General features: G+C 35.8%; 1 protein-coding gene across 2 annotated transcripts in view; it reads left to right on the top strand.

The window, feature by feature from the left end:
- Positions 1-2,729: 2,729 nt before the first annotated feature.
- Positions 2,730-16,899, top strand: part of A1cf (APOBEC1 complementation factor) — a 59,358-nt gene continuing 45,188 nt past the window's right edge. For both annotated transcript variants that reach the window (XM_090346352.1, XM_090346351.1), the window contains exon 1: positions 2,730-2,788. The gene's annotated coding sequence lies outside the window, so the exon portion shown is untranslated. The remainder of the gene's footprint in view (positions 2,789-16,899) is intronic.

Raw genomic sequence — 16,899 nt, 5'->3', positions numbered from 1 at the left:
GCCTTCTTGATCATTACTACCTACTTATTATTCTGGGCCATATGTTCTGTGGTGCTTTTAATAAGTTAGATACAAACCTCTTTGCTGATTCTATAACCTACTTGAATTCTCATTAAAATAGTTACCACCTAACAAAACTTTTAGAGCTCCACCATGTTTTTAGACAACTAGTGGAAAAATAATGTTTACTATACACTATGAGTCTCATTCTGATCAGTTGGGTTTCTTTTTTTCAAAGATAGTCTTCCCCCCTAAATAGCCCTTCAAGGGAAAAACAGGATAACTTTTATTTTTTTGCTTTATTTCTGGTCAACTGTGACAAAATAATTTAGCATTTCAAAGAAATAACCTAATTATGCTACCAAATTATGTACTGCAGTTGACTCCCAGTTCAGAAATGTCAAAGGTGCTGAATGAGGTCTGAGGAGTTTCCCCAGCTTCTTGGTTTCTACTCAAAATCTTAAAACCTTGATAATTACAATGATAAGAGATTCAAAGGGTCTCATAACAAAGATCCTCATTCGTGGGAGGAGGTTAATATATCAGTATAAAGAAGAGAGAAATGGGGGTAGGGGAAGTTGGGTAGAGATGAGCTAAAAAAAAAAAAGGCAGCCTTTTTGTGAGTTTTATATTCTTCGAGCTGGGGGAATACATACACATAGCCCTGTAGCTCAACAACCAATAATCATTAGACAGTGCTTTCCAGCTATCCAAGACAGTGCTGCACATTATCCTAAGATTTGAAAACGTGATCTAGGTCTACCCAAAACATGAGCAACTGGTAAGTTTCTCCTAGAATTCCCCTTTGCCAGATATGTCTTCTAATATGCTATCTCTCCACTCTTTCATGGAGCTTAGCAGCACTGTCATGTCCCAAAGGAAAAGACAGCTGCAGATAACTCTGCATGTCTCCTATTCTTGGATCTCAATATCTACAAGGAGGTGATGGGAAAAGAGCTTGCTGCTCTGGCCTTTCAGTTTACTTTCTAATTTCTTGAAATATCTCTTCCGATATTAGTTAGTTTTAATTTCCCTGTGGCCTTCTCTACCATATGTCTCTGTCTCATTATACATTTGGTAGAAGTGTGGTAAAATCTGGAATTTTGACTCTTTTTAGGGATATGTCATAGGACACATTCTATCCCATAGGGTTAAGCAGTAGCAGTGGCTCCCAGCTCCCAGCCAGCCCTGCAGTCAGGACAGGAAATAACCTGAAGTCTATAGTGTACCTTGTTACTCAGATGCACTTTTCCATAGTATAGGTATAGCAAATGAAGTTTCAACTTACACCATCGCAGACACCCACCATATAAAATGTCAAGAAAACCTCCTCAGCATTACCAACCTCATACTAGCACATCTTTGTTGGAACAGCTTAACTCAAAGTGAGAATTCCCTCACTCATTTAGAAATGAAAGGAGCAAGCTTTCCTTAGGAAAATCAACCAGGGAATCCATTCCTGAGGCAGAAGGGTCTCTCACACAGCTAGTGAGCAGGGAAAACATGGAAACTTTCCTTCCTCTCGTTCTCTCTCCAGAAACACAATTTCAGAGCAAAAACACTTTAGTTTGCATTTGATTTTTGCATGGGATAAATGTCCAGGTAAATCAAGCCTTTTTTATGTCTGAGAACTGAAAACAACAGGCAGAAATCAAATTCCAACATATCTCATATGTATTCTCTTGTGTAATCATAATTGAGCTTAACTGGTACATCTTCCTATTGTCTCAATTATAGAAGAATGGTTTGTTCTATGCTTTTCCATAGACAAAAGTGTTCTCTTAGTTGGTTCCTAAAATATCAGATTCCTCCCATATGGAAGTCAAACCCTAATTTGAATTTGAGAAGTTATGGTCTATAATTCTTAAACCAGAATTTATTCAAAATTAAAAGAATTTGGGTTCTTCTTGTGTAAATGGGCTTGTTTTACACTTCAGAATTTCCTGTATAAACTAGAATTCTTGGTGGAGAATGTAGAGTTCAACTAGTTGAAAATACTGTTATTTTTTTTTCCTGTAAGAAACAGTTAACCAATGAGATTTTTAGGTAACAAACAATAGAATCAGCTCTCATGTAAGAGATGACTCCCTCTTTTGTGTCAATAACAAGCTTGTATAAAAGCAGTCTATTTTCCTTAACCTGAGCTTTCTACTTGATTATGTAACTGTTTTGCATACTTCATGTTTGCAAGGCAGCATTTATCTAGATACTTCATCTGAAATTTAACACTTTACTCCACGTAATACAGTAATAGAAAAATTATAAAATAAGGAAATAATCTCCTGAATTATGTTAGCCTCAATATCATTTTGGTATGGCAAGAAAGGAAGAAAGAAAGAAAGAAAGAAAGAAAGAAAGAAAGAAAGAAAGAAAGAACAAAAGAAAGAAAGAACAAAAGAAAGAAAGAACAAAAGAAAGGAGAGAGAGAGCTTAATTTCCCCAAATAGTAGCAAATGTTATTTTTTAGACATAGCTCTGTAACATAAATTCAAAACAGTTTTCCCTCCAATGGTTTTTAATACAAAAGACATTTTAATTATGTCAACAAAAAAGGGGTAGTTTCATAGATTCTATTTGGGCTGTAGTGAGCCAATTATCTGGTCAAAGGGCTGCCTGGATGCAAGAGACAGGGTGAGTTAAAGTTTAACTCCCAGGAATTGTAAACCAAACCTAAAGCCACTGAACCTTTGGAGTTTGATATTATGATTAGAACATAACCAGAGTGACACGTTGAATTCGCCATAATCAAGGAACCTTTTTCCGGGTGGGGATCTCTGAAATTACTCAGGTATGGTCCATGCAATTTCACGTTTTCTATTTCAACTCTATGAGACTGGGGTTTCTGAGACAAATTAGAGTTTGAATTCTCTTATATTACTAAGACTAACTCAGGGAACTGTCTGGTTTGATTCTACACAAATGAGATAAAAAGTATCAGAATAATGAAGTCATCTCAAAATGAGAAGGCTGTCATGCTTTGCTCCTGGGATTCATATAGCTAATGCTTAAGAAATATATTCATTTCTCTAGGTTATTTAGTCCTGGTGAGATAGCAGAGAGAGTAGTATTTGACTGCCCATTCTCATCCTAAAGCCCAGGAAACAAATGCAAATGGAAAGAACACCAGGATTAACACTCTGGCAGATTTTGAGTTCATTGTATGGGTCATAATTATCAAACATTAGACTTTATATATTCAATTATCTCCATACTACTACCATCATAAAATGTAACTTATACTGTTTCCTTGATATTTCCTGTCATTGGTCTTCTAACAAAAAAATTCTTAAGCTATTTGCTGTTGATTCTGGGAAAAGAAATAGTTATGCAAAAGTGACTGGCTTTAAATGTGTTAAGCTTCAACCTTGGCAGGGCTAATTATTAGATCGGTTCCACTGTTTGAGCAACTATACACAGATACATTTCACATTATTAATTTGTTCACTCTCAAATGAAACTTCATGTCAGGATATGATGGCTCTATCTTAGGAAAGAAATCAATTAGTCCCTTTAACAAGAGTATCCTATTCCTACCAGAACTGCAAAATTCTTAAATACCCCCAACTGAAACATTTGTGTTTTGTGATTAGCAAAGTAAGTTTCAAAAAACAGGCTACAAGTTACACACATTTCATTACTATAGCACTTCTCAGATTTCATTGTGTAACTCTTAGAAGATGAAAAACAAAATGCTGTCATTGGTAAACTTCTCTCTTGTTATAAATCAAGAGCATTGTAAAAAAAAAAAGTGTTTTTCTAGTCTGAAGCATGCTTTCTAGGAACATGCATTAAGAGAATAAATCTCCCCGGTTCCAAGATGAGGGGTGGGGGTGAGGGGGGAGGGAAATGGGGACCAAGACATGTGAAAAGGTATCAATGTATGGGAATTAATGCACCTTCTATCTGGCAATTATCATGTAACCCTTCTATTAATTACAATAAAAAATATATGAAAAAAAAGAGTTTCACAGACTTTCCTGTCTGGACTGACTTTGAACTGTGATCCTCAGATCTTTACCTGCTGAGGAGCTAGGATTACAGGTGTGAGCCACTGGCTCCCAGAACTAGTTACTCCTTATAAAATAAAAGCTCAGTGTGTTTGAATAATACGGCATGAAGTTAAGATGGTAGAAATTGTACTCTTCTGAAATACTTGAACCTACACATCATTTCAGTTACTAGTTTTTGATAATTCTTCAAAAACTTCTAAATGTTGTATAGTGCTAATAGCAAAAAAAATCAAATCTCAAATTTCTGTTATGTTTAATATTTTCTACATTATACTAATGCTTTGGTTGTATCCTTAGTAATTAACTATGCTTTTAAATTTCCCTGATTAAACAGATTAGAAAAAGAGAATGTTTTTTGAAATGTATGCCTACTCTTGGGTACTATAGGCTATCAATAGCTTATTCAGAACAATTATGACATAATAAAGCAATTGCCTTCTGAAGTAGAAGTGAAATATGACTTTATAATAACTAAACTATCTGGAGCAAGAACGATTTTTATTCAAATTATTTCAATAAATATATTAAGTTCCTTTAAAAAAAGAGAGAATAAATCTCGAAATAAAATTGAGATCACTTGTTAAAACAGTGATATTATCCCCTGTTAAAGACAGAACAGTAGACCAAGAATTTACAGGATCTGAGATCCGCTTATGCTGGAATACCATTGATGGTATCTATTTTAGAAAATGTGTGCATTTTGCTGTTCTAGTTATTTATCATGTGTAAAAGAAGGGTGAAAATGGTTCAAAGAAAAATAAATACGTTGTTAGCAAATCTGATAAAATGACCTAGTATTTAATCCTGTTGAATACTAGATTATTTCCAACTGAGCTAGTACCAAATGTTGGTATCTCAAATATCAACATTTCCTGCACTGTGTAACAAATGTGCCACAACCACGACAATAACAAAAGCTACTACTACCTGGATAAGTAGGAAAAGGAAGTGGTATGAGGTCCTTTAAAGCAGCTCATCTTACTATGCATCGATTTTTCTATAATAAAGCTAATACATATTATGACGCTATGCTATCAAGCATGTTTCTATGAAGCCCCCAAACATTTATCTCATATTGTTTTTAAGAGTAACAATATAGTAAAAATATTGGAATGAAATTTAGGTACCTGCAAGTTACCTAAAAGACTCAGTGAAACCCAGTGAGCAAGTGGAAAGCCAGGTTCATGAGCTTTGTCTGACAACAAAGCATTGTTCTAATAATTATCAGGCATTTATTATTTGCATAAATATGTTCATTCATGCAAGAGAGTACACTGACTTTCCTAAGCTTAACTTTACAACGGAATATTTTCTAGGAAAGGACACTATTAGTATCTCTTAAAATTGATATTGCTCAAAATACAGATTAAGAAAGAATAAATCACTTTCATAGCCCATGTCCAATGCTCATAAAAACCAAGATCAATGGAATTCATTGCTTTTGAAATCATTACAGTCAAAAACACCCAAGAAGGAATCATATAGTCTCATCAGCTTTCATCAAAGAAGACTATGCTGAGAGCCTTTTAAAATTAATTAGAGAAAGAACTCCGGACTTGTCTCCAAGCAGCCAGACTGGAATTCTTTTTCTTTCCTCTTCCCCTATTTCTAACAATGTTCCAAATCCTCAAAAACTATCCAGACTTACTCATTAACATCTCTATGTCAAAACAATCCATTAAAATAGGAACTACATAAATGAGGAAGTTTTGATTAATCATGGATTTGATTCCATTTATTCAGAGAAACAACCTGTAATTCTTTTTTAAATAATAAAACACAATGCATATTTTATTTTAAAGAATACTCCCAAAATTCTTAGTGAAGTGCTCAGGAGCCCCTTTATTTAAACCCACAGGTTACTTTTGTTCAGTGTATTCACTATTTCATTAGTTGATGTCAAAACAAACAAACAAACTTGTTTTAATAACTGTCCTTTAAAATACTGCCATCACCTAGAAAGCTAGGTAGTACTTTGAGTACTATTGCACAAGGGTGTTCATTGCCACATGTGTCTCTAAATGACTCAATAAGTTCAAACAAGACAGCATTGATCGACAGAGGATAAACACCATTTTATCTTATTCATGGAAACAGTAACCAGGCTTCTCTAAAGTGCACTTCTAACAGTTCAAACTCCCCTAGAAAAAAGGGCTGGAAAAGAAGCCTCTGGCTGACTCTATGATACATTGAAATCCCATCTGCTCCTTGGTCTGACACAGCAAATTCAGGTAGTTATCAGTAATAAATAATTATTTCCATGGGCCAGGAGTGTGGCCTAGTGGTAGAATGATTGCCTAGCATGCACAAAGACCTGGATTTTATTCCTTGATACCACATACATAGAAAAAGCCAGAAGTAGTGTTATGGCTCAAGTGGTAGAGCATTAGCCTTGTGGAAAGCTCAAGTGAAGTGCCCAGGCCTTGAGTTCAAACCTTGGAACTGGCAAAAAACAATATTATTGCCAATTGGATGAAGAATGGTAGTTTATAGTGAAAAACTTCTACCAAAACTATTTCCATTAGGTCACCAGCCTTAAACACTAGAAATTTTCATTTCATAAGCTAAAATTTTATGTGGAATTTTTAAATTTTTATTGTAATGTATAGAGGGGTTACAGTAATATTCACTAGATAGTAGGTGCATTCCTTCTCACACTTTGATGCCCCTTCTCAATGGGAATATTATTGTTGGATGTGAATCAGATTTTACAATATAGCCATCCTTCCATAACTGCTCAGGATTGATTCCAGAGCCCCATTTGGTAACAGAACCTTCAGATGCTCAGGATACTTATAGAAAATAGTACAAGCTATGCATATATTCTCTATAGTTTTTAAAGTTATCTTTAGACTCTTTATAATAACTAATACAATGTAAAGGCTACTAAATAGTCATTGTACTACATCATTAGGAACTGTTCAAGATAAAAATCTCTATGTATTTTCTTTGGACACAATATTTTTCAGATTTTTTTCCATCTGTAGTACTAGATCTATGGATGGGGAAATCCACAGATTTCCGAGGGTCAAATGTATTTCCTTTGGTAAAATTAATCATCTTGAGACCAGGAGTTTGGCCTAGAGGTAGAGTGCTTGCCTAGCATGCATGAAGACTCAGGTTAGATTCCTCAGTACCACATCTGTAGAAAAAAGCCGGAAGTGGTGCTGAGGCTCAAGTGGTAGAGCTCCAGCTTTGAGAAAACCCAAGGACAATGCTCAGGCCCTGAGTTCAAGCCCAAAGACTGGCAAAAAAGTAAAAATGAAAAGAGAAAGAATCATCTTTACTAAACTATGCTGATGGTCTCTCTAATTTCATTATCTTAAAATATGTCAGCTACTTCCATATATATTTCTAGGTGGAGTGTTATATGTATATGTATATGTTTTCCTATGGAAAACATTTTCTAGTTTGCATATTCCAACAAGACTTGTCCCCTGATACTATCACGAGAGGAAGACTGATAAGGACACAACTTCCTCTAGTATGCCAGTTCTACTCCAGTAAATAATATATCTAAAGAGAATCTGTACATAACAATTCAGCCAGACAGAATGTCTAAGGAAGTAAATCGGATTTGTAATTCTGCAAAAAATCCCACTTCCAATTATGCAATAATGCCTTCCCTTCCTCCAGCAGTTAGAAAATAATCATTGCTTTGGGATGTCCAATTGGTTTTAAGAGAACTAGATTTAAATAAGTACTCTAACACTTCGATGAACATTAGAGTACACATGGAGACAGAGAGACAAACCAATCTGGGATATGCAGGTCCTGGTTCAAAAATTTTTTAAAGCCTCAGAAAAGAATTGAACCAGTCAAGATACCAATACAACACAGTGGAAAAGGTGAATGAAAAGGACAAGAGGATGAGAAAATTCCTAACAGACTGGTAACCAGTCTGTTACTGGGACCAGTAAAAAACATGTTCAAAAGCAATTGGCTTTCATTTCGTGTAGCTTTAGCATTCTTCTGTTTGTCTGTTTTATTGGGATTCTGTAAAGTGTTTATTTAGGCTCAGCAGAATGAAGTAAGCAGGCTTATTAGATTAACTTAAACATCAATCCCTCTGATTGTCTGCACTGCAAATCTGAAATAAAAAATCTATTATCAAAGAGGTACACATGGATATCCATCCTAAAACATCTCTTTCTGGTCTCTGTCCCTCTCATTTTCATACTACTTCTGGCAGGCACATTGAATCTAGAAGGAAACTAATGAGATCTCTCTCTCTCTCTCTCTCTCTCTCTCTCTCTCTCTCTCTCTCTCTCTCTCTCTCTCTCTCTCTCTCTCTCTCTCTCTCTCTCTCTCTCCTCCTCTCTCTCTCTCTCTCTCTCTCTCTCTCTCTCTCTCTCTCTCTCTCTCTCTCTCTCTCTCTCTCTCTCTCTCTCTCTCTCTCTCTCTCTCTCTCTCTCTCTCTCTCTCTCTCTCTCTCTCTCTCTCTCTCTCCTGTGTTTATGTATTAGTTCTAAGGATTGAACTCAGGGCTCAAGCACTACTTGAACTCAGGAACTAGCACTCTACTACTTTGAGCCACAATGCCATTTCTGGATTTTTGGTAGTTAATTAGGAACAAAAAAAGTCTCACATTTTCCTGCTTGGGGTGGCTTCAAACTGCCATCCATCCTCAGATCTCAGCCTTCTGACTACCTACTACAGGTGTGAGCCACCAATGCGTGGCTATTTGAGATCTTTTGATAGAGAAAAGCTAAGTGAATTTCCCAAAGATAGAAGATAATACGTATCCAGATGCAAACTCCAACCTTCATGTAAGCTCTTACTGTCCTATCACTTCCCAAGCTACGCATTCCTAATCCAGTCAATTCTCTAAGCAAATTTTAGGAGAAAGATTAATAAGACTCCCACAATGAACAGGAGTTCTTTTCCTTAAGTCCCCTCATTCTTTCTCTGAATAGATTCAGATAAAACACAACTAGAGTCTCAGGTTAAGGGAGACCAATTTTGTGACCTGGGAGATAGCTAGGGTCAACTCACATTAGAAATACAGGCACCATAAACATAGAAACAGGAGAACCATGGAACATCACTAAAAACCAAGTAATTGTCCTGATAGATATGGCTGCAAATGTACCAAAAATTCTAAATATTCGCAAAGACCATAGCACCTCCCATCTACAGGACACACACTTCTCCCAAGGAAAGCATAACTAAGTTCATGCTAAGTCAATATCACTAAGGGTATTCCATATTAGGTTGAACTTATTTAGAAGTTTAAATTGAAACACAGTTACTCCCAAATACTGTATCTACCTGCTCTAATAGTAACTCATCTAGGATGAGTAGGATGAGAAGCTGCTTGTTATAAATCAAATTTATGAGCACGCAGTGTATAAGTGATGAGGACACTGCATTCTAGAATGTCTTCCAGATTAGCAAATCTAGCAAAGCACCATGGGAATGATACAAAGGAAATGTAAGTTTGAGCAATGCAAAAGAAAAGACAGCTATGTAAACAGACAGTGGTGACACCAGGGACCTGAAAGTAGGTATTTTGTCTTTTTTTTTTTAGATGAGTTAACTCATTACATTATTTTGATTTGTTATTAAAATCAATCAAACATCAAATTTATAAACCATAGTCCCTCCATGTTGCTTCCTTATTATAACAGATACTTAACATAGGTGTGTTGACATGAACTGGAAATGCTCTGATGTGGTCACTTAATTTTTTTTAATTTAAGTGATATTTTATTCTAAGAAAAAAACAGTATGGTGACCAGAACTTTTCCTTTAAGAAGCAAGCCATACAGTTAAACATTTTCTTTTCTTTTCTTTTTGTTGGTCACACTTGAGCCACAGTACTACTTTCAGTTTTCTAGTGGTTAATTGAAGGTAAAAATCTCATGGACTTTTGTGCCCTGGATGGCTTTGAACTATCATCCTCTGATCTCAGCCTCCTGAGTAGCTAGGATTATAGGCATGAGCCACAGGTGCCCAGCCAGTCAAACATTTTCTAGTAAAATAATTCAAGGGGCCAGTAGTTTGGCCTAGTGGTAGAGTACTTGCCTACATGTACAAAGCAATTCCTCTGTACCACATACAAAGAAAAAGCTGGAAAGTGGTGGTGTGGCTCAAATGCTAGACCTCTAACTTTGAAAAAGTCCAAGTCAGGCCCTGAGCTCAAAACCAGGACTGGGAAAAAAATTCAATAACTCAAAATTACCATACTTACAGCCTAATGGTACATAATGTTGGCATGACAGAATCAGATTCTATTTTTTTTCACATTCTGAAACTCATTTTTTTATTGTCAGGGTAATATATAGAATGGTTACAGTTAAATTTCCCAGCTAGTAGGTGCATTACTTCTCACACATTGATACCCCTTCTCATGTTTTTGTCCCCATTTCCTTCCCCTTCCCCCTCCCAATTATCTTATTTCCCCTTTCCTATTTCAAAATGAATACATGTATATATAATAAATGTATATACAAGGTAACAAAGTCAGAAACAATAACAATATGAGATTAACCAAAGGGCAACAAAGGAGAAGTGAAGTAACATAGAACATTAAGAACAACAATCACACAAGATAAAGTTTTGTTTCCATATCCTAGAGATCCTTTCATGACTCTTATCCTATATGACCTTATGTACCTAGATTTTGAGCTATTGTAATCTTCTGCTAGGAGAGTCCTAGATGTGTGCTAATTATTACAAATGAGGGAAACCATTGAGCCTATGTTCCTTTGGGTCTGGCTTACTTCACTTATGAATTTTTCCAAGTCTTTCCATTTCCTTCCAAATGGGGTGATGTCATTCTTTCTGGTGGCAGCATAGAATTCCACTGTATATAAGTACCACATGAGATTCTGTTTTAAAGTAACAGATTCTAAACCCAGAACTTCTAGGCTTATCTCCTACTAGCATTATTTACTATTATTTACTAGCATGTGACTTTGAACAAAGAATTTCTTAGTACTTAATTCTTCAGCTGTTAAAGCCAGGGTTACGTAGATTAGAACTTATTATATGCAATGTGTTTAAAACAATACTGAGCTGTTATAGCCATAATTCTCATCACATCTCTATTGACAAGACAGTGTTTCTATAGAAGTAGATGGGGGGGGGGTGGAGATAAAAAGGGGAAATGTAGATAGTGCATTTGACACTGGATTAAAATAAGTAAGAAATTAACTTAATCTTATATATATATTTTATTGTAATTAATAGAAGGGTTACATTATATTCGCCAGATAGAAGGTGCATTAATTCACATACATTGATACCCTTTCTCATGTCTTGGTCCCTATTTCCCTCCCCCCCATCCCCATCCCTCATCTTGTTTTCCCCCCTTCCCTATCCAATTTCAAATATCCAAATACAAATATATCCACTATATCAGATAACAAAGTGAGATACTGTAACAATATGAGATAACCAAGGGACAGCAAAAGAGATGAGAGATAACATACTACATTAAGGACAACAATCACTCATTATATGGCTTTTGTTTCTATATACTAGAGGTCCTTTCATTTAGCGTCACCCTATATGGCCTTATGTATCTAGGTTGTGCTCTATTGCAAATCTCTACTAGGAGAGCCCAAGGTTTCTACTGATTATGACAAATGAGGGAAACCATTGAGCCCATGTTCCTTACATTGGCTTGTAGGGAAATTTTGAGGCTGTATCCCTCCTGTCTGTTGCAGTTTTTCCAAAGTAGAAATGATCTCTGTCGCTGGCAGACTCATGTGATTTAGTTGGTATAGAACTATTTGATGGAACCTGAGTCATTATCAAGGAAAGCAGAATGAAAAGATAAATCCTCACTCCAAAGTGAAAGCAATTAAAAAAAATAGTACTCAAAACAACTTGTAAAAATGCAAGTGATTATAATAGATGGTTATTAGCACAATAAAAATGTAAAAAGTAAATAGACCTGTCCCAAATCAATCCCCTAAGCAGAGGCAGAGGAACTCTGGAAGAACAGACCCATAAAGAAAAAAGCTAACTGTGCTAGATGAGGTGACTGGAGCCTCAGGACTGCCGTGGATGCTGTCAGGGTCAGTCCCCATTTAACAGAAGTGGCTGGCTGCATGGAGACACCAAAGAGAATCTACTGTCTATAGGAAACAAAGTGTGCTGCTCTATGTTGGGCTCCATTCCTGAAATCTTTGTTCTAAAATCAAGGAATTGTAGCACACATTATTATGTTCACTAGTGATCATTGAATCTTGAGGCCATCTCCACTGCATATGATTCAACCACTATCCACTTTTGCAGACAAGTATGTCCTAACGTGGGTATGTGGGTATACCTCCTCTCTGAGATCAGGACCTTAACTTTTTCATTGAGGAAGTTGGCATTATGCTAATCTATACTGTCAGAATTAGTTGAATGGAATCCCTAACCCATTCCATTTGAGGTCAAGATTTTTCTGGGTGATTTGGTGGAAACATTAGTGTATTATGCCTTTATCTTTAAAACTGAGGGAACTGTCTGCACTAAATCCAACATTCAGTGATTATTTTATGCCAGTGGAAAGAATGTGTTGATCATAGTATAAAAATAGGGTCTTAAAGTAAGTTACTGAAGTCACAGTCAAGAAATTCCCTTGAACTATATCCACAGCTTCTGGAATTTTTTTTTTTGCCAGTCCTGGGGCTTGAACTCAGGGCCTGAGTTCTCAAGGCTAGAGCTCTACCACTTATCCACAGCATCATTTCCAGCTTTTTCTATGCCTGTGGTATCAAGGAATTGAATTCGGGTCTTCGTGCATGCAAGGAAAACACTCTACCACTAGGACAAAGGCCCGGCCCATTCTGTAAAAGTTTTAAGAGTATCACAGACAAAGGGGTAGACAAGATTAAATGAAGTGACTGTTATTTCCTGAAATTTAAGGACACTGCAGTTAAATTTCAAAGTCAGGTTTTATAAAGATATGCATAGGTTAATGCTTCTTTGTATCTTTGTAAGTAACCATTTCAAACTAAATCTCAGGGATTTAAAGGGATTTTCATTGACTCTAAAGGGCATTTTAAGCAAGTAAATGGTGAAATATCTTTTGAAGCAGATTAAAATGTATCTCTATAATACCTATTTAATGAGAATATGCTGAAAAGCAGAGGTGTTACTGTTGAGAAATAAGTTACAGTATTTAAAGTATATTTTTAAATGAAAACTTATTGCTCTATCTAAAATTGTTTTAAAAGATCTCTAGATGTCAGGGATATTTTGCAAGAACTTTAATCTGTTAGACAGATAAATATGTTTACCTTCCTTAAGACTTTGGGGAAATTTTTGAAATAAGTTTGTGTCTGACTCACAATTCTTACACACTAAAAAAATGTATATCCTAAATACAAATAAAAGGGGGCAATCTTGGCCAGGAGTTTGACCTAGTGGTAGAGTGCTTGCCTAGCATGCATGAAGACCCGGGTTCAATTCCTCGGTACCACATACATAGAAAAAAGCCGGAAGTGGTGCTGAGGCTCAAGTGACAGAGCTCTAGCCTTGAGAAAATCCAACAACAGTGCTCAGGCCTTGAGATCAAACCAGGACTGGCAAAAAAAAAAAGGGGGGGGCAATTTGTATCTCATCCCCTCTATATACTTATTTATATGCATATATGCAAAATATATGCAAAAATTATCATTTTAATCATAAAATGTATATATTTGTAGTTTAATTTTATGTTTGTATATGTGTGTGTGGTTATTATTTTTCCCTGGCAAACTCTCAGACAGGAACTCCAATATTGTTTTCCTCCTAGTATCATTTATTTATTTTTCTCTGTATATATTTTTACTACAATGGAAACTCCCCAGTATCTTAGGTTTCACTAATTTATTTTACTAGAGTTAAGACTTAGAATGATCCTAAATAAACTGGTAGATGGATTTTAAATAGCAACCAATAACTGTCAGAGCATCCTTGGCCCAATACGCTCTACAAATACAATAGTTTATTTTTAGAAAGATGTGTCTCTCAACACTGCTGTTCTTGAGAACAGTTAATGTCTCTTCCTAAAAGTAGAGGTAACCAAAACATCTGTAGTCATGAGTATCTCCAAAGAATCCAGAAAAAGAATAAAGAGTGGAAGAGAGTAAGAGTCATGGAAGGGTAAAGGAATCATAGGAACCCTGGAAAACGAAGAAGGTCTATTCACCTACCAAAGCAGCTGTGTTTGGGACTGTGAGAGCACGTGATGTTTTGGTGACCCATCTCAGCACTACCTCATAGATGTTTGATCTGGAACCAACTTCTTTCCATTTATAAGCTGCAAGAACCAAAGATCAATAGAAAGTAGGAACAAATACTTTCATTCCAAGATAAGATTAAAAGTAAGTATGAAAGTTGAGTTAGATCCTGTGGCATGTGATCAAGCATCATTTGGAAAATATACTACAGGGATTAATGTTCATGTGCAATATGCGTCAGTACATAACGCAGAGCTGGTAATGAACATGTGCCCATTTTAGACTGTATCGAAAGGGGATCAGATCCAGAGCTATTGTAATAGCTCATTTTCATTCCAGTACAGAGGCAACATTACAAAGTGCTGCAGGTGATTTTGTGGCCCCATGAAAGAACATGCAGACTCCTATTTTACCACCATCATGAGTTTCATTAAGGTCCGCTGGGTTTATCACAGCCACACTCTAAGGCAGCCAGATTGCTATTATAATCTCTCCAGCCCCCATCTACTTCTTAAGGAACAAAGGAAAATGAGAAAAAGTAAACCCTAGAACAGTAAAATCAGAATACAACTGTGCCCAGAGGACCCTTAGGGTCAGGACATGTCTGTCACTTACTACCTGTGCAATTTTGGCCACATTAACTCACATTTCTCTACCTTGTATATTAGCTGCATCAAAACAAAATAATAAACCTGCTTTACTAAGTAATATTTTTGTTATTATAGAGTTGTACAGAGAGTTTCAGTTCATGTCAGTTTGTGAATACCTCTCCTTGTTCTCTCCTCACCTATCCCAACTCTACCTTTATGAGGATAAAATGAATCATATCTAACAGTTTTGAAACAGCATGCAATATATCCTTAGTAATAATAAAATATTTTATTATTCTTATTTTAAAATGTCTTAAATTTTGCCTCATAATAGAGTACTCTTGTATATTGCATATATTGGTCTGTACAGATATTGGTCTCTTTTTTTCCAGTCCTGGGGCTCAAACTCAGGGCCTGAGCGCTATCCTTGGGCTTTCCTCAAGGCTAGCTCTCTACCACTTGAGCCACAGCACCACTTCCAGCTATTTCTACATATGTCATACTGAGGAATCAAACCCAGGTCTTCATGCATCCTAGGCAAGCACTCTACCACCAACCCAAACTCCTGGCCTGTGTGGCCTCTCTAATGTTATGTTGCCAATACAGAAGGTGTAATTTTTTATCTAGATAACCTGTTAGAGTTTGTTCATTATGGCTCTGTACATCTTAGTTTGGAAGCCTTCTCATGAGATGAGTGAATGATCTGCTATGCTTTCTTCCAGTGGCTATACAATGTTTTTTTAAAAGATTATCTCTAGAATTGGGGCATGAGTTATTAGGTGATATGTCAACTGTATCTCTTATGACACTGCTTATTTGCAGCTTATGACACTGCTATTTTCAGATTCCAATATAAACAAGAGGTGAAGGCTTTTTATTCCATTAAATGCTCCTAATTGCCTGTTCCTACTTTTGTTTTACTTTTAACTGTGTCTACATTTCATTTACACACTGTACGATGTCCAATACTTTACTGAATATTGTACTGCCAGAGAAATCATAGAAACAAATTTTCAAATATCAAAAACTTCTTTGTGATTTTAATAAGAATCATGTTAAATGTATGTTGGGAAAGTAGACATCTTTATAATAACAAAATAAGAAGCTCTTTTGGTGTTTTGGTAGAATTATACCATTCTCTCCACATAAGTTTGTGATGCTGTCAATATTCAGTGGAAGAGCCTATTTTCTTAATATTGTTCTCGCACATTTTGTTTGATTTTTCTCTTAGAGAATATTTGTACTTGCCTTTGCAGCATTTTTTTATTTGCTGTAATAGTTTTACATGGTTGATTTATTAGTTCTTAATGAGAATGATTTTGTTGTTTCAATATTGAGCATGAAGTGTATTCCATATTTACTGAGAGACATTCTTTGACATTACAAGGATGCCAATGCAGTAGAACAATTGTATTGTTCTACTAGTAATCTAAGAAGTGCTTGTTATTTTTTAAAGAAAATTATGATTTAATCTTAAAAATAAAAACCCAATACTCAAATTAATTGTCAACATTCATATGTTAAAAAAAAATAGAACACAAGCTGGTCACAGTGGTTCATGCCTGTAATCCTAGCTACTTGGCAGGCTGAGATGAGGAGCACTGTTCAAAGCCAGCCCAGGCACTAAAAAGTCCGTGACACTCTTATGTCTAATTAATCACCAGAAAACCAGAAGTGGCACTGTGACTCAAGGGGTAGGGTGGTAGTCTTGAGCTAAAGAGCTCAGGGACAGTGCCCATGCCCAGAGTTCAAGCCCCATGACTGACCAAAAAAAAAAAAAAAACCCAGCAACAAACAAAAACAACAGAACACCACGTCTCAGAAAAGTTGAAAGTATAGAAATTTAAATGCAATCTAGTCCTCCCCTAAAAAGGAGGATTTTTTTTTTACTATTTATAAATTTAATATGTGCATTAACTCATCTTCTTTTAGGACTTGTCTAATCCTAATTTGTCATAGCCAAAATTCATTATAAATTCCTTAATAAATTGTTATTAATGCCTTCATAAGAGAGGAAATGGTGGTTAATTTTGGGGGGTGGTTTTTATTTAAAAAATAAGATGTCACATGATGAAACTCAGTGCGACATCACTATAGTTATTGTAGAATTTTATATGTTCATGTTCTGTGTTGATT

The sequence above is a fragment of the Megascapheus bottae genome, chromosome 15 (genome assembly GCF_031878675.1).
Source record: "Megascapheus bottae isolate mThoBot1 chromosome 15, mThoBot2.hap1, whole genome shotgun sequence".
In the NCBI taxonomy this organism is placed as follows: domain Eukaryota; kingdom Metazoa; phylum Chordata; class Mammalia; order Rodentia; family Geomyidae; genus Megascapheus; species Megascapheus bottae.
This window is presented reverse-complemented; position numbering and strand designations above follow the sequence as displayed.